General features: G+C 40.0%; 1 protein-coding gene across 5 annotated transcripts in view; it reads right to left on the bottom strand.

The window, feature by feature from the left end:
• Positions 1-18362, bottom strand: part of FOXP1 (forkhead box P1) — a 389122-nt gene that overhangs the window by 214804 nt on the left and 155956 nt on the right. For 3 of the 5 annotated variants that reach the window (XM_063347894.1, XM_063347895.1, XM_063347902.1), the window contains one exon: positions 8668-8733. The gene's annotated coding sequence lies outside the window, so the exon portion shown is untranslated. Of the gene's footprint in view, positions 1-8667; positions 8734-14252; positions 14335-15953; positions 16066-18362 lie in introns of those variants that run through there. The other 2 variants (XM_063347896.1, XM_063347898.1) reach the window with 2 other exon arrangements.

The raw sequence follows: 18362 nt of genomic DNA, 5'->3' as shown, positions 1-18362 counted from the left end.
ATGTTTGCCTGATCACTGTCTATGACAAACCCTCTGCAGCACAGGAAACTTCCATTCCAAACCAGCAACGGTCAGTGATCCTGAAGTGTCTAGTACTCGCCCAACAACACCTGTGCTGCAGACAGGAAAGCAAGAATGGATGTTTCTTCTGAACGGTGGTCTCAAGACTCACTAAGGGTGCTCAGACTCCTTGTAATTAAAAGCCTTCCCCCTCCAGTAGCTTCTGTCAGGGCAACTTCAAAGACAGGCTCCTCAGGTGGCAGACTGTGAGACTGGGATGCGAGTGATGTAGCACAGCACCACAACGCTGCCCCGTCCTGCCCAGCTGGAAATCACTGTAGGAGTTTAGCACGAGTTTCAAACACAGACGGGTCTAGTAAAACCCAACTATTTACGCAGCTCCTCTCTGAGCTTTCCATCCTAACTGTGCTGGAAAGGAGGAAAAGGACTTTACTGGACTTTTTGACCTTATCAAGTATCTAGAAAATACTATGGCTGATCTGGATGTATTTCAAACCGAGTTAACCATGGCAGCTTAGAAAGCAGTAATGCTCCAGCTGGCCTGCTTATTATGAACATATGACACACTAACTACACAAACTTTGAGAAAATGAGCGAGCACACACTATACACGTGGGATTTACACTGTGCACATGCTGGATTTGCACTATTCTTCACGCAATATTCTGAAACTTATTACAACTCTGAAAAAATCATGAATGCTCTCAGAGATTCAAGATACATAATTTTTTAAAAAATAACAACTTCAATATTAAAATTTAAATTATCTAAAAAAATATTGCCTCATCCACTTGAGTCTCATTGAGGAGAAATTTTAAAAAGCCAAAGTCTGCATTTTTGAATTACATTTTTTCAGTTACCCAACTTTCAAAAGAAGGACAGGCCAGACTCTCCTTTTAACTACATGAACACAAATCCAGACAATTCTTTCAGTTTTAAATAATATTTTGCCTAATTAATATTTTTTTTCCCCTCCAAAACATGTATTTATCTGCTGTGAAATCAAAGGCAGAAATGAATTGTTTTAAAGATAGCACAGAGTAAATAACAAGTTTGGAACCTTGCAGCCTTACCCTGGCAATTTGTCTCATATAATTGACTCAGCAGACATGCTTACAATTTCTTACAACTTTTACAAGACCTCCTGTGGGCTTATTTTAACGTTCTCCAAAACTGAGCCTAGAGCTTTGAATGCTCTAAGTAAGTAGCAACAAAAGCAATCATCTCTCCCTCCTTAAAACAAAAGGAAACAACCAATAAAAGCACACACTTTTTCTTGCTTGACATCAGATCTCAGAGAGGAATTAAGACACAGAAGAATTAGCACTTTTTCAGAAACAATTTTTCTGTTCTTTTCCAATAACATTTTCAACAATGTTCAATTTGCATTCGGTAAAGCTTTAAAAAGCAAAATTATCCCAATAAAAATTATCTTTCCCAATTATTGGAATAAAATTTAAATGGAGAATGATGACAGCAATGAAGCAAACAAACCATAAAAATAACCACATGACACTTTTACAATTAAAAAGGGGTTAAAAAAATCCCCCTCTCCCCCAAAAAGGAAACGGTCTCATTGCCTATATTACTGATTTATGCTGTTGTTGGCTTTTAAATGTAGCACTTTCTATTTCTAAGATCTTCACAGACAATTATTCATGTCACGACTGCGTACCACTGTTCCATTGGTGGAAGTGCCCCAGTAGCAGGAAATGCTGTGCCCTTCCACAGACATTTCCTTCCATCAGTGGGATCCACTAACCCTTAACGCGTCAGAGGATTAAATGAAACGCTTGTACTACAACTAATACGGATAAACACAGGGGCTATCAAAAATAACGAAAAAGGTATGACAGGAGAATAGACTTATTACTCAAAAGATGTCAATTTATCTTTTGGGTTTTTTTTAAAAAGGGGATAACAATTGCACTTTTTTTTTTAAACAAAATAGAGAACATCATATTTCAACAAAAATCTATTTTGAAAAGCCATATTATAAACTACAGATATTAATGGTTTGCAATGGAAATGACGTCAGAGTCTTAGTTACAAATGTCCAAATGTTTGTGCTACCCTACTAAAAAAATAAACAGTGATCTCAGAGTCAGAAATGACCCCTTTCAGCAATTAAGCAGTATTACGCAGAACACACTGAAAAGTATATGGCCAGCAGAGGTAGGAGAGCCCCAAATTAAAATTCACAGGTTGCACTGGGAGAAACACTTAGCAATTAAACATCTTGGAGGTGGCGTCTGAAGTTCCTGCCATTAGGAGCAGTGAAAAACGCTTTCATATGTTGCAATGAGAAATATGGGCAGGCAACAAAGGCCAAAAACTTTCTTTTTTTTTTTTTTTTTTTTTTTTTTTTTTTTAATGTCTTGGCTTTTGTACAAGCTACCAAATAAAAAGGGTGGCCTCCTGTAATGCCCACTGACATCACTGGTCTTGTAACACTGCCACTGTAAAATATGGTTGCTACCGCTGCAGGACAATAACTTAAGCATGCCGGAAGACAGACTTCTGCCGTGGTAGAAGGCAACAGGCAGTGACCTAAGAGATGACCAAATAAAATATGAAATATGCAACAAGAATCTATTTCTGGTGTCACTTTTTCACATCTCTAGATTTTATAACATAGGAGCGTGCACCATCTTTGCAACACGAGTTTTCTAAGGGCAGGTTTCAAGCCTGCAAATCTACAAAAGGTTCTTGCTCTCATGTAGAGAAGCAGGCATGGCTGGGAGATGCTAACAGACAGCAGTTCCATGTAGGCCCATCAGCCTGTTTGCCCTAGCAAGAGGCAATCACCATTGCATCCACTGGCCCAGCAGCACAACCTGCACAAGAACAAGTTTCAGCACAACTCCTAATTCAGAGTTATTTGCCTGCTTCAGAAGGAAACCTTGAAACTGGATCTTTCCATCCCATTTGTTTTCGTTTCAGACTGAGCATGAGTTCAGGCTATCTAACCTGTAGCCCACGCCTAGGTTCTGGAGTAATGAGGACTGATGCCGCTCCCACCTATGCCATTCACAATTCCTTCCTAACCCAAGCTATGATTAAACACAGAATGTCCTGACACATTACCCACCTTAGTCTCAAAGAACAAGGCTAGAAATCACATTGTCTGCATTGCATGGTGTATTAAGAGCTGTTCCCTTGGCGTTGGGCCAAGTTAAAAGATGAACACAGTGATATACCTGTTGCACACAGTCCACAGCAAAGCTACAATTAGCATGAGAGAGGCTGTTCGTGGCACAAGAGCAGGCTCCAACCTTCTGAACACAGTTTTTACAACACCGTTTCACAAATAGCTCAGGCTGGTGACTCCAACCAGCTTCGATAGCACTGCCCACCACTGCAGCAAAAAAATCTCTCACAGACACACCGGTGCCTAGCAAGGGATGTCGCGTCTTCCCCTCTTGAGATGCACATCACTAAATTTCTTGGTACATAGAAGACCGGTGGGAGGAATTCAAACACACGCCCACAACAGGGATGCTGCGGCCCTGAGGTCCATGATGGCACTTGTCAATATGGCCATTTTTGCATGAAACTCATTAGATGAGGCAGGTTGGGCCTCTTGCAACAACAGCTTGGTTTAACGGACCTCACAGCACTTTTTAGCAACTGACGGACATCAGTGCACCCTTTACAGTTGCTTAATGCAACTGCTTACAACCTGTACAGGTTGGGCCATTTCCAATATCTGAAATTGCGTTTGATCGGTGGGTACAGGTTAGGCAAGCGGCTTCCAAACCTAGAGGTGTGCATGAACCACTCAGCCTCGTGCTTCACATTCTTCACAGATTCGAAACAGATGATGATACTGTGAGAGCATGTTAAGTAATGCAAATCACCACCTGCGTTTTACTGATGATCATATCAAGAATCTACCTAAGATAATGGAAGAAACACTGCAGGATTACGCAAAACACTGGCCAAACCTTGCTCACATTAGCAGTCTTCATGAAGACCAGACGGATTTGGTCCCGAAGCGTAAGATAAGAGGATCAAAACCTGCTACTGACTTTTTTAAAACCGAGAAACATATTTTTCTACCAGCCCACTTGAAGATTTATAATATATTAAGGAACGTTAAGATGAAGAAGAAAAAGAAGAAAAGCTAAATGGGCCAAAAGCAAACAAAAGAAACGTGTTCTCTTGAGATTGCTAATGCTGCCAGACAATAGCACAGAAAGAACTCCTCTGACAGATCTTTGAAGTCTTCAATACAGCATGCTAGTGGTCCATGTTAATGAGATTTGCTCAGATACTTTTTAAATTATTCCAAAATGTCTTAATCTATTTTCTGTATCTTCTTGACCCAATTGCTTCAGGAAAGTCACAGCTTCACCCATCTCTGGACTAAACTTTTCATTCAAGTAGGTAAGGTCTTCAAGCAGTTTGTGTTGACAGAGGCCAACATGCAACCTTTTTAGGGTTTACCCCAAAATATGCAGATAATATTGTCATTTCTATTACTACAGATTACAGAAACACTTTGCACAGCACTGTACCTTTCAATTTCAGTAACTCAAAGGTCTTAACAAGTAGAATATTAGAACCTCTCCCAACAATCCAAAGGTGAAAGAATCCAGTCCTAGATGTGGCTTGACAGACAGTAATCACTCCATCTATGGGCCTACCACCCCACCAACAAGTGAACAGCAGGCATCAATGGGGGCTCACAGATCTCTCTTTCCTGCTGGGGGTGATACAAGTACTCATGAAAAATGCTTCCAGTATGGCTCCATGTAATTTGGGCCTGTTGCAGAGAAAACATTGGAGAAAAAGTCCAAGAACCAGGTTGTCTGCTCCATGACAGACTTTCTTGTGAACGCACGCAAGTCACAGGACCCATATTCAGAAGTAGCTGCACACCACATCTTCTAGGAACGACGCCTATTTCTGCTCTGTAATATGCTTTAAGACCATTAGGTGAAAAGCAAGAAAAGTCAAGATGCCAAACTCAGTAAGGTAAACATCACGCTACTAATTTCACACTGCCCGACATGCAAGCACCACTGCCACCCAGCCGGTACAGAAAACAGGAGCAAGGACCTCACCAGCACATCTTCTGAAAAGTCACTAGCAAGGAAGAATGCCGGGGGGAAACTGCACAAACTGTTGAGCCCTTCACAAAAAGAAACTTCTCTGAAAAAGTTTGTTCAGGGCTTCAACTTTTGCCAGGGGCTCCTCCTGCTTCAGCCAGTGAAGACATGGCACAGTGACGTGCCAACCCAGTTTGAGAACTATGTGTCTTCCTGATGCAACCAAGTGGCAGGACTATTGGGAAAAAACATTTTGTTGGGTGTTTTTTTTTCCCCCTCAGAACCACTTTGTTTTCCACAAAGACAAACTGCATGATCCATTTTTTTGTACCAAGCTTAGGAAAGGAAGTCCTTCTGACCTTTCTCCTGGCTCAAAGGGAAGGGAGGAGAAAATACACATATATAAAAAAGTTAAAGCTCAAACCCACAGATTTATCTGTTGATCATCTAATTCAGTTCTGAGTTACAGCAGGCAGCTTCTGTTTTATTATCAATATTTAATCAGCATTTAACTCAGACAAGCATTAAGATTTGAAATTTTAAACTAAGTGCAACTTTGCTAAATCCTTTGTGTTGATTTTTTTCCCGTTAAGGGTTTTCTAAAGGATTCTATCTTTGCTATCTTAAAAGTCTGCATGTGTCTTTTGTTATCAATAATGTACAACTTTAGTAGCATGTTTTGTACTTTTCAATTTTTCAGCATGCAAGCTATCCCTGATTTACAATGTTCACTGAATGGTGTTTGATTATTGAAAATGCTTTTACATACATTTAAACAAATGACTGCTCCTGGAAAACTAACACTATTGTCCATAATTCTGTAAAAATACATTTCCCCTCCCTTCTCCCCAAATCAAACATTTCAATTCAAATTCTTACTTTGAGGAAAAGCTGGCATATAATTAGGCATTATGCCTAACAGTGCTAAATAAAGGAGAAGGTAAACATCTTAATTCTGAAGGTTTAACCATCAAAGCCCCTTGCTATATCTATTCTGTTATTTGCGCCTCTGTTCAGAGCTCTGGAGCTCACAGTAAAAAAGAAAGCAAACAAAACACACAATATAAAAATCTGTTTTACCAGCTCTGTGCTGTATCCCACTCCGCACGCCCCAGGCCAAGCTCGCATGCAGTGCTGGGACGCCTGGGGCCAGGTGGCCACTCCTCAAGGAGTAGAGAGTCCTGCTCTGTAACTGCACTGAGCAGCTTAACCGCTAACTCAGAAGATGGGATTTCACCTGAAATTAAGCTATCGAGCAATTGAGCTCAAACTCAATCAACCAAACCCTTAACCTTCCCTGTTTCAGTGGCACTGCTCTAATTAGGACTCTATCACTATTTCCATTACTATCTCCTATTCTCATGGTTTATTATCTTGGTAGTTTCAATTCTCACCCAGTTGAAATTTAACATCCAGTTTCTTGGACCACATATCATTCGTTATGGCTTTATTTTATGAAATATGTTGCAAGATTATGGACTGATCCTGCAGCAAATAGGTTTTCGTTGAAAATGGCACCCCTCACTGCAATGGAAGGAGGACAGAGCTAAACCTTCTCACAGAAACAAGTCCTATTATTAAAGGACAGATAGAACAACTTATTTTTCATCAAGTTTTGAATTTTGTTGTTTGAAAACATGTGCTTGAACATGCATCCCGCTTGCATACGTGGTTCTGACCCACGTTTCTCCAGCCGTCAGGGTCTTCCCACTGAGCCCAGATCAGCTTCTAGGAGACAAGAGTTTGGCTGAACCCTACTTACCAGCTCTGCCCAGGGGTGCAGGGTGAGGCTCAATAACCTATGATACTCAGGTGGTCAGACTGAAAAATCTAATGGTCTTTTCCAGTGATATATTCTACCAATCACCCAAACTGCTTACTGCTGAAGGATGCATGCCAGAGGGTATGTCTGGCATGCGTGGTGCCCTGATGGCAGCAATACAAAATATGTCTGCTTTTGGAGACATAGCCTACAAACTTCTAAGGTGAGTCTAAAGGTAGTGTTTTGCATTTATCACAACCAAAATTCCTAATTTTTCTGGGTCACATAGCATCATGGCCACGTATGAACTGCGGCTCCACAGGAATCCCATTAATTCTGAGGCCATCTGATGTACCTGGGATTTAAAATTTTTCACTTTTTCACAAAAACTCAAAGGGGAAATAAAACTGCAGGGCAAGAAACCACCATCTTAAACTGCAGGATCTGCTGCTTCCTCTTCAATAGCTGAAATGTATCTAATACCTCATGGGCTCCACCACAAAATAACAGTAATATTCAAATCTTGAAGAGGGGCATATACCATACAGCTGACATACACCACTGGCGTGGCCAAGGATTGCAATATTCACTTGAACTTCATGAATTTCATCCTCACTAAATAGCTATTTTTGGCAACAAAGAACTGAAAAAAAACCCCACATCGTCCTCAGATCTATTTTAATTTAAAACAGAAGAGGAACAGGGACATTTTTTTCCCCTTGAAGTACATTTTAATAAAATTAAAAATAAAAATAGCTCTAATTCACTCCGATGCATTTAGTCATTCTGTAAAATTCTAAGTTTAAAATGAAATCACCATTTTATATTCAAACAAGGTCAAGAGAACAGCACTAACGAGCACTGACATCACAGCGAACAGCAGCCACTGCTCAACGCTTACATCAGTGTTGCTTGTTGCTATGGTGCTTAACCGACTATTAATTTCTGAAAGAAGGTGATTATAAAGCAGCCATATGAACCTCAGTCAGATGACACCCTTCAGTACCAAACACTGATCTGTGTTACTCTTCTCTTCTGCAAGTTAATTTTGTGAATCACCACTTTTGTGATGTTAATATTCCTTTCCAACTTCAAACTTTGGACCAGAAGAGAGGCAAGGAGTTAATTTAGAAGCAAGGGACTTTCACGTTGCTTTAAATAAAAATAATTTTGCAGAGAGTGATATTTCTTTCCTTTTTGCTATGCTCCAAAAGACTAAAAAACATGTGTTTTAGTTTTTCCAGTGATAATAAGCAATCAAATTAACAGCTAAATTCTGCCTTCCTGCTCTGCTCGACGTGCTGCTGTAAATCCAGAAGTGTCTCAGCCTGGGATGAAGCAGCATTGAAGCTGACTTGACCACTCCCCAGGGATTTGCCCCAAATAAGGGGTCCTCTGCTGTGGGGCTGTGCCACTGCAGCTCCCAGCCCAGCAGCCATGGATGCTAGGCCATGGACTTGGCCATGTGGCCACCAAGACCAGCCAGAGCAAGGTCTCCCCATTCGCGCACAGGCTCTGTCCGGTTACCAAACAGCCTTCTCAGAACACGGCTGAAAGCAAAGAAGTGCATCTTTGTGGACTTGCTCCTAAAATGGAACTGGACACCTAAACCATTGGCTTCCCAGGCAAAAAAAAAAAAAACAACATGGGTTTTTAAGGCACAGCAATGGCTCCAAAAGCTTAGCTCCAAGCCAACGCTGCAATTTTTTAACCATGTTGCCAGAAGAGCCTTTACTTGTGCAACTAAGGCATGCTTCTAGGGTTTGCAGGATCAGATCCTTCCTTCAGGCATGCTTCGGAAACCGTGTGCAAAACAGTATTTGTATTTACCTTCTTCAGATGCTCCAGTAAAGCAATCTTCAGTTACAGCCACCCAAAAAGGTCACTCTTCTTACCCTGCAGAGAAAGAAGGTAACACACGTGACTGCTGGGTCAGTGTCAGCAACAACACCCAAAGCATTTTCATTGGCACCACATTTGCAAGTACAAACATAAATAAAGCAACAAATGAATCTAATCGTGTTTAATGGTGAATGACTTTCAGAGAGAGTTAATAAAAACAAGCAAGTCACAGGACTGCTGCTTATCAGTACCAGCCAGTGTGAGGCTCTTCAGTTCAGCACGAACAACTTGGTCTTTGGGAGAAAAAAAAGAAGAAAAAAACCCATGGAGATGAGACTTCTTTGTTCTCTAGCATAAACTTTCTTAATCTTGATGTCTATCAATCTATTTTCAGTTTGAATAATAGATGAGTTCAGTTCTTTGTTTCAGAAATCTGACTATTGTCTGAATGGCTTCTCCTTACTTAAGGCATTTTAAGACCATTTGTAACCACTGCTATTTTAGCTTCTGGATCCTTTCTATTTATTTTTTTTTCATCCTTTTCCATAGAGACATAGTCCTAGATGAGATTTTAAAACTAGCTGCATCCTCCATGCCTAATTCCAAAAGTTGTTTACTGTCTTGGGATATCATCTCATTAAGCATTACCAAGAGCACACCAAGTATGCTGAGGTGGTAAGAGCAGTGGGTATTAAAAAGAAAAATAATTAAAGTGTATCTTTATAAGAAGTAGGAGAGGGAAAACAGCACGTGTAGGGTTTTTTTTACCCTGTATATTACTGCATCTTGTGTACTCTCTCTTATGCAAAAGAGTATGTAATCTTTTAAGAAACATGACAATCTGCCACTTTCTGTTCATGTAATTGGGATCAACATATGGTACAAGAGAAAAGAAAAACATTTGTTTATTAATTTAGATCAAGTTACTAACTCAAACCACTAACAGCATTCAGAATTAATTCCACATCAATTGACCAAATACCTTAATAGAGTAAAATTATAACATAATTTCACTGAAATGTTGATCTTCTGCTGCAGAGGTGCAGAATAATACGTAATAAAGACAGAAAGAAATATGCAATTTGGTGACACAGATGACATCATACGAAACGGAAAGTCAGTGACATGTGGATGTGTAAGACAGCTACGTGAAACTCCATTTCATAAATTTCACACAGTGATGTGGAGTTTTGGGGGTGTTTGTGAAACTCATCAAATGGTAAGTTATGTTATTTACATCAGTAGGTGAAGCTTTTTACTGAAGTAGTAAAATATCAACCTCTGGGAAAAAATCAGAATCTTCATTAAGCTCTTTCAAAAGAAAACACACTCATATGCCATTTATTACAGAAGGAAAAATGTTTTCACAATGAGAATGAGGCATTACTTCTTTACCATTGAAACCTGATTTTTTTTAGCCAGAAAAAAAAAAGGTTACCCTGAGACAAAATGAATATTGGTTTTGTCTGTTGCTCAATGGCATTTTGTTTTATTTCATTTTTCACATTTTGAGTGAGAAGCTTTTCACAGTTCTTGGAATGAGGTACTGGAAGATGAGGGGCCAAAATTTCTATGGGTTTGCTATATAAGAAGCCCTATGTGCTTCGCTGGGGTACACGTATAAGACATTCCCGATTCTGCACTGTAGAGGACATAACACTACTCCATCATAATAGGTCAGGTCTCACCTTCCTGAGAGTACGTAAGACAATACATCTTTTATGTAAAATACATGACCTTTGACATACGATGTGCTCTTAGATTAGCAACAATAAAGGCTTTTATCCTGCTTTGCTGTGGGGGTTATCTTGGATTTGACACTTTAAACCTCTTTTCATATTTATCTGTTTTATAAATTTTCTGGGTATTTGGCAGTCAGATCCTTATTTTGGCAGTATTTTGCAAGCAGACTTCATTTCTACCCTGAGTCTTCATGATAGCAAATGAACCATCTTAAAATGTACTTTTTAAGGAAACTGATGAAAATTACATGTTTGCATAAAATGTGCATATAATATCTCTTTTGGCAGTGCTGTAAAAGGCAGGTAACATTTTCTAAACACGTTTGTCATATATGAACTGAACATGCTCCACAGAAACCCAGTAACACTGGCCCACCATTAGCTGATGGGAGAGCAACGATATCTGCCGAGGGCGACACACATGGAGGGCTGAGGAAAACTTCAGCTCTTCTCACAAATTACTCCCTAACTGAAATCTGGGCCGCTTTCATTTCTGGTTATTTAAGTCTCACTATATCCTACCTGACTTTCAAAAATTTGGATAATGTGCCATTGAAGTTAAAATGAGCGGCAGAGACAGCTGTTGCCACCTGTGAAAATTTCTCATTAATAGTCGAAAAGTTGAGTATCTCAAAACATAGAAACACAAATACAGACTTTCCTCCTGAAAATGTTTATATGGGTGAGCGAATTGATGTAGGCAATACACATTCCTTCCATCATGCTGTCCATAAGATAAACACAAAGTACCATCAACACGGTAAGTGTGCGTGTGGAGCAAACAAAGAAAAAATCCCATCCTACCAAAGCAAGACACTTCACTACACTCATATTTTCCCCCAAGGAGGTGATTAAAATAGAAAACCAAACCACAAACAAAAAATCCACTTTGCAAGCAGTAGTGGCCCTGCTGTCTCACGAGTGGAGGGAAGGTCTCCAAGCACCCGTGACACTGTCCCCTCGGCTCAACTGGCATCCCACACGAGGAACAGTCTGTGCAAAACGCTATGTGCCCTGCTCAGATTTAACCAGATATTCCCAAAAACACTGGGTTTACTCACTGAGTGCCTCAGTTTACCTATCAGCAAGATGGATAAATGCTTCTGTAATATGTTTTTAAGTCCTTGAATACAAAGGTATTTTTAAACGTATCTGTTTTCAGCAGGATTTTGGAAAGGCAACTGGTAATAATCTTAAAAAGGTCACAACCTGAGCCACTGCCATAACCTTTTCAGTCGACTTGGACAGAAACTCCCCTATTGCTCTGGATCAGGTCCTACCTATTTACCTGGTACCAAGGGACCAGACAAAAAGATCAGAGGCTTTGCCATTATACCTGCTGTTGGGTTGGACCTTGTAACTCTCTTGATCCCACACTGCTTATTCGATTTAGTGGTCTCCTCCTTCAGAGCAGGGAGGTCATTACAGGGACGCTGCAGGATGGAGCCCTAACTCAAAGTGATTACTGCAAAGCCAAATTTAATAATATAAAGAATATGCAGAAATAGAGAGCATTGCAGAATGAAAGTGTACTTAAAACAGTAACATTTTTACTAATAGCTAAATGAGAAGAGCCTTAGGTACAGCCAAAAATAGATTAACAAAGACCTTGATCCCACACAAACTGGCTGTGAGTAATTTTGCACAGGAAAGTAGAACACCAGTTGAGCTGCTCCCCTGCTTAGAATTACACATGTACATTTTTTTTTGCTTGTGCCCCAGCCTTGAGAAGCCTACAATTCATTATTGGAAACCTGAAGTAGCAAAGGAATCTCCCCTTCACTACCTAGAAAGCACAGATTTTATTGGAGAGAGAAAAAAAAAAAAAAAAAAAGAGAGCGAAAACACATACCCAATAGCACAATAAAAAATTGTTTCTGAAATTTGATTTTGATTCATTTTTCTTATATAAGACCAGCTGAAATATATTTAACATGTCTGATTAAAATATTTACTACAAGGCTTCCTGAAAGCTTTAAAATACCAAAACTTGATCATCAAAATAAGCACTTCTGTGCAGTAATTTCTTCTCAATACAGCGAACCATAACCATCTAGTACAGCTGTTTCTTTCCCTTCAAAACTCCCTGAGTCACATTCAGCTGCACACAGGCTGAAATACGTCCTACTATTCTCATAATTATTATTTTCTTGTCCTGTGCAGGAATAGATGCCGTCGATGATTTTTCTCAACTGTACATTTGTAGGAGAAAAAAAAAAAATAATGTTTTTCATTTGGTATTTTGCTAATCCTGAAAATACAGGATGTACAGTGATCGTGAAGAGCAACGTCTGGTACCAGGCATGTTTGTGGGCCGAATCCTGCGTACAGATTACTTTTCTCACCCAGTGCAGTCGGTTGAGTTACTTGCACTAATACACACGGTCATGCACAGAATTGCTTTGAGGATGATCAGTAGTCATCTATTCAGTTTTGTTGTACCTATTTTTTTTTTTAAAGAGGTATCCCTAACCTAAAAAAAAAATTCAAAATATATTACACTATTTTCAATAATCTGAGGGAACAATATTTTTTCTGACCATTGTTAAAGGGGCTACTTTTTATCGTGCAGCCTGTATTAAATCTTAGGAGGCGCAGTACAGGAGATTTTCTATACCAGGAGTCATTATCACCTCCTCAGAAAGTGAAATGCAGGTGAACAGTAAAACTGGAGCGACTAAGTGCACTTCTTCCACCTCGCTTTGAAGAGGGAGAAAGGGATTTGGTACAGGCCGAAACACAGGGATATTAAATGCTCGCTACCTTGCCGCTTCTCAGTGGAAGGAGGGAGCAAATCATACTGTATTTTCATTTTCAGTCATTAGCAGGCTGTTCAGAATCTCTGGCTGGTGCTTATTATTTATTCTAAACAGAAATAAAATAAAATAAAAATAAATAACATCATGAGGACAACGCTATGCACAGCACATTTTCTCTTTCAAAATAATATTACCTTTCAAGTCCACTGTAACCTTGGAAAAGAATCACTCGATGTAAGCCAGTGCTACGAAACTAATCACGATCCATTCCTCCCCCGCTTTTTAATAGCTCTTATAGGAAATATGGGTACAGTTAATAGACAAGTTAAGAACAGCTCGCTTCCAATACAGGATTTGAACTGCGATTGTAAGTCTTGCATCTTTTAATGATGGATTGGTTATTTGCCTCACACGAATTACTTTGCATAACAGAGCTGGCCCTCATTGAATTCATCAGACGTAAAGACCATAACACGTTCCCAGAAAGTATCAAACCTGTCAAATGCCCAATCAAATGGTGAGAGGCCATCTCACTGACGCTGAGAGCCAGGAGATCAAACGCCGCCGCCTGTTTTATACCCGCCAGATCTTCCCCGTTTCTTAAAATAACCCACCGTGCCTCAATGGCAGCCTTAACCATTTTATGTCTGTGCTGGAACTCTCATCTTGAAACTTGACCTCACCCAATTAAAGCAACGAGGAGGAATATCCCCTTCCCGGAGCACCCTGGAGCAACCGCTGTAGGTGCAGGGCTTAGGGGACTGCTGGCCTCTCCACAGAGCCCATACCGCCGGACCCACTACTTTCCAGGACTCCTACGCTACTCGTGCAGGGCTGCCGGTTCTCCCACCATTCCCAAATGCCAATTTCCACACACACACACACACCGGCCATGACCCCTGCGCTGCTCTTGGCTGCCTCACCCTCCAGCCAAAGCAGCCCTCGCAGCTCCCCGCCCCGCCGCCGGCCTTCCCGCCCTCCCGCCTCAGCCCCTGAGCGCCGCCGCCGCCCCCCGCCCGCCTCCCCTCAGCGCGGGCAGCGCCGGCGGCCCGCTCGCCTCGCCTCTCCTTACCTGACAGGCAAGTGACACTCTTGGTCATGGTCATGTGAAAATATTTTCGAGGTATCCTTTAACAGCCTTTAAATATTGAAGCCTAAAAACAATATTTGCTGTTTTACCTTTTGAAGCTTCAACAAAAGCTTTGTTTTAGCATTTACCTCGGTGTGCAATAAGAGTTAATAATCAAATCCGTCCCAACCCCCACAAATGTTAAACAAAAAGATAAAAGAAATGCAAATAGCTATTGTCATGGAAAGTTAAAGTACCTGTCTGTATTTTTAAGTGAAAACTATTATCTCTATCAATCAAAATTTAAGAATACAATAGCACTAATCACACAAGGTGCTTTGACTGAGGTACTTTTCCTCATAAAAAGTTTTTTTTTTTTTTTTAACTGGTGCATAAAAGTAATACACTTACAATTAGATACGGTATTCGTAATTTTGTTATTAAAAACCCTCAGCAGTCTTATTGTTAATAAATGCCTCTGAGTCTGTAGGCTGATTTGTACCCAAGAAGACCAAAGTCCCTACATATTTTAATAAGGTTGATGAAATTTTATTCAGATTCTCACACTTTCCAACATGTGGTGGAACAGCACACTCTTCTGTTTGAGAGGAGTTACTCAAACGAAGGAAATAGTTAATTGGTAACCAAAACTACTACTTCTGGCCTCGCTGCACATTTTCCACATTTCTCCCAACGCTGTCTGTGCTACAACCGCCTGCCTTGAAGACGTGCCCTTTGTCATCTTTTCTTTAATTTTTGATACCAATTCCCACTCGTCGGACTCTGTCGTTCTCCTCATACGGCGTACGTTACATACACAGTACATACGTTGTGCAGGCACACCACACAGATTTTCTGGAAAGTCATTTTTAAAACTAATTTGTCCAGACTGAATCAGAAACCGAGCCGTGCAGTTAATAAGTGCAAGAGCGAGCGACAGTAATTACGCCTATACTAAAGGCAAAGAGCCCGAGATTAAAATACCTATAAGTAAATAGTTAAGCCACGATGCCATTATGCAAACTCTGCTCTCAGGGAGGGATGTCTCCCACACTGAGGAGCAATAGGACTGTCATTTTTTCCCCCTGCAATATCAGGTTTCCTACTCTACAGTTCTGGTACTCCGCATCATGGCTAACATCTCTAGTGTGCTATTAATATCAATGAAGAGACGATTCAATTTCCACATAAGAAAAACCTTCCTATTGCAGCACAGACATTCTAGTGAGGACCCTTGCGAAGGAAACAATAAAGACCAGAGGGTTGGGGTTGGGTTTTTTCCCCCCTCCTTCTTTTTTTTTTTCTTTTTTTTTTTTTTTTTTTTTGCGCTGCTGCTTTTGCAGTTCTGCGTTGCACACTGTTTGAAAGCTTTTAGCTAACAATGGAAGCATTATCTTCAGGATAGTTACAAAACAGGATTTGTTAGTACAAAGAATAATAACACACCGAACTCTTCCCCCTCCCGCCGCCACCCCCCCCCAAATACCTGCCTATTGCAATACGGCATTTAGTACTTTATTCAGAAGTATATTCCAGAAACACCTGTATTCTTGATCTAATTCCCTGCAACAAACTCCCTCAGCGGACCAGGTTTGCTTAAGGAGGTTTGGAAAATTAGAAAAAAACAAACAAACAAACATTTTTTTGCATTTATAAAACGGAACAGAAACAAAAGTATCTTATTCTACCGGAGAGAAAACTTACCCATTAATGAGGAAGAAAAAGGCTTAGAGCTGTACAGTAATTCCCAACTAACTGCAGAAAAGTTGAGAGTTTGAAAACACTAAAGCACTTTTGACTATCCAGCCTTTCTGTGCTTCAACACTGGCTGCAGTGTAAGGAAGGACTGAAGGTATGTGGTCTAAACACAACAAAAGCCACTGCCTTACTCTAGATTAAATATGCAGGAAGAGGCCCCTTTGCATAAACACAAACACTCAGCAAATGAGTAACTGGCTCAAATCAGACGCCTGCTGTGCATTCTACCTGTCCTGATCTCTGACAAGCTACACAGCTTGTTTAAGGGGATAGGAACTGCAAAATCAAATCAAATCATAGTGCTAAACGCTCTGCTCATATAATAGTAAATAACAACAGCACCAACAACTCGACACCAAACGTTCATTTCTAATCTAAGCATTGCTCTGGCAAAGAGCTGAATCGTGTGCTATGCCCGCTTTGGCTCAGCCACCCATCTCGCCAGAGCAGAAGAAACACAACCAAACACCACCTGTAAAATTCATTTTCATTAACTGTACTGAAATCCAATACATTTCTGGCCCAGTCTTTTCTTAACGAGGATATAAAATTAACACAGAGACTTTTGGTTGGGTTGACAGAGTAAATCTGAATTTGCTTATGCTGTCCCTGTTTTGTTTACTATATAAAATACATTCCACACACAGACCTATTTTAGCTGTTATGAATCACTGCATAATGCACACCTATTTACTAGTTTATTTGGGGAAAAGGAAGAAATTTCTGAACTTTCCCTTAAAAACGTTATTTTCAAAATATTACTCTCATAAAACGACCCCTCCAAACTATATTTACTTCAAAAAACAACTAAATTAGAGACTGTGATAACCACCAAACACCTCTAAGCATTTATTATTATAATCGAATATACATAATTATATACTGTGATTTACTCTTGCTTCTAGAGAAATAAATTATTTTTCAGTCTCGTTTATCCTTCCATTACAGAAATAGAATGAAGCAGCACAATTTTGAAGCAATTGGAATTCACCAGTGTCCCTTCCTAACTTAAGGAGTCAAATCACATTGACCTCTTATTGTGAGTCCTAGCTACATGTTGGTTTTAGTAATTTAATTATTTTTTAATAACTTGCAGTATTAAATGATTGCCATTGAAACACAAATAAGATTATACTCCTCTGCCTTACTCTCCTGCGCTCCAGACTACAGCGTAACGTGGACAACACGACTGCGTCCGGCACTGAAATTTCATTCGTAAAGAGCACTTACACAGTGCAGGCAGACTTACACAAGGCAGACACAAGAAGATTCAGGCTTTAAAAGATGCAACACATATTTACTGGATTCTCAAGCATGTGCCACAGATTATTTCAAAGGATACTGGATATAAAACTCACAGTTTCAATGCGGATCAAGCATGTTCGGTTCCACTGAGCACTCATACGGTACGGAGGGAGTTTTACTTTTCCTTGGATAAACTCACCACGTTAAAGCACAAAAAAATAGCTAACATGAGCTAGTCAAGCCTAACCAGATAAAAATCCTCCACAAAGAATCCTGCAAGAAATTTTAGAGCCCCTGTATCATTCACTATTTTTGCACTGAAATGACCTTCCAAATAAGGTGTCAGATAATACGGTTCACATAGAAGATAGTGATCTAACCTTGATGCAAATAAACCATAGAACAAAATTTAATCAGTATATCACTGTGTAAAAGCCTTTGTCCATCCCAATGGAGCTTCTAATGACTGTTTTGGCAGTTCTGGCTGGTAGTTATGCCTCCCTGCTCATATATATCTCATACTGGTTGAGCAAGCTAATGGAACGGCTGTTAGTGGAATCCAATATTAATACCCTGCATCATGCAAAACTAGATGCAACTGAATATATTGTACAATTAAAGGTAGTATCTAATTCCATAGGTATTAGATACTGGGCTCTAAATTAATATTTTAATAGAGAAAGTGAAATAAATACTACATTTCAGGTAAGATATCTATGAACTCTGGATCTGCCAGCCTTCCTGCTCTAAGCCTACTCTATACTCACACAGAACAGACATAGGACCCTAACAAAAATTGGCAAGCAAGCTTTAGATGCTGAGTGACACATACTGATGCACGGAGTCAAAGATGTCATCTTCATGCAAGCTCCACTAGTTATGAGCTTCAGAGAAAAATGAAACAAAAAAAACCCAAAATAAAACAAAAAAAGGTGGGGGGGGCGAGGGGGTGAGAGTGGAGCAAGACCTCCAGAAAATAAACAGGGTGTACAGTTTCAAAGGCTACAGACACAGACATTTCATTGTTCAAGCCAATTATCAGTGGAAAATAATAACAACAGATGGATTCAGAGTCACTGACTTTTCATATGCACTTCATCTCTGCACAAC

Source organism: Chroicocephalus ridibundus, chromosome 10 (assembly GCF_963924245.1).
Source record: "Chroicocephalus ridibundus chromosome 10, bChrRid1.1, whole genome shotgun sequence".
NCBI lineage: Eukaryota > Metazoa > Chordata > Aves > Charadriiformes > Laridae > Chroicocephalus > Chroicocephalus ridibundus.
This window is presented reverse-complemented; position numbering and strand designations above follow the sequence as displayed.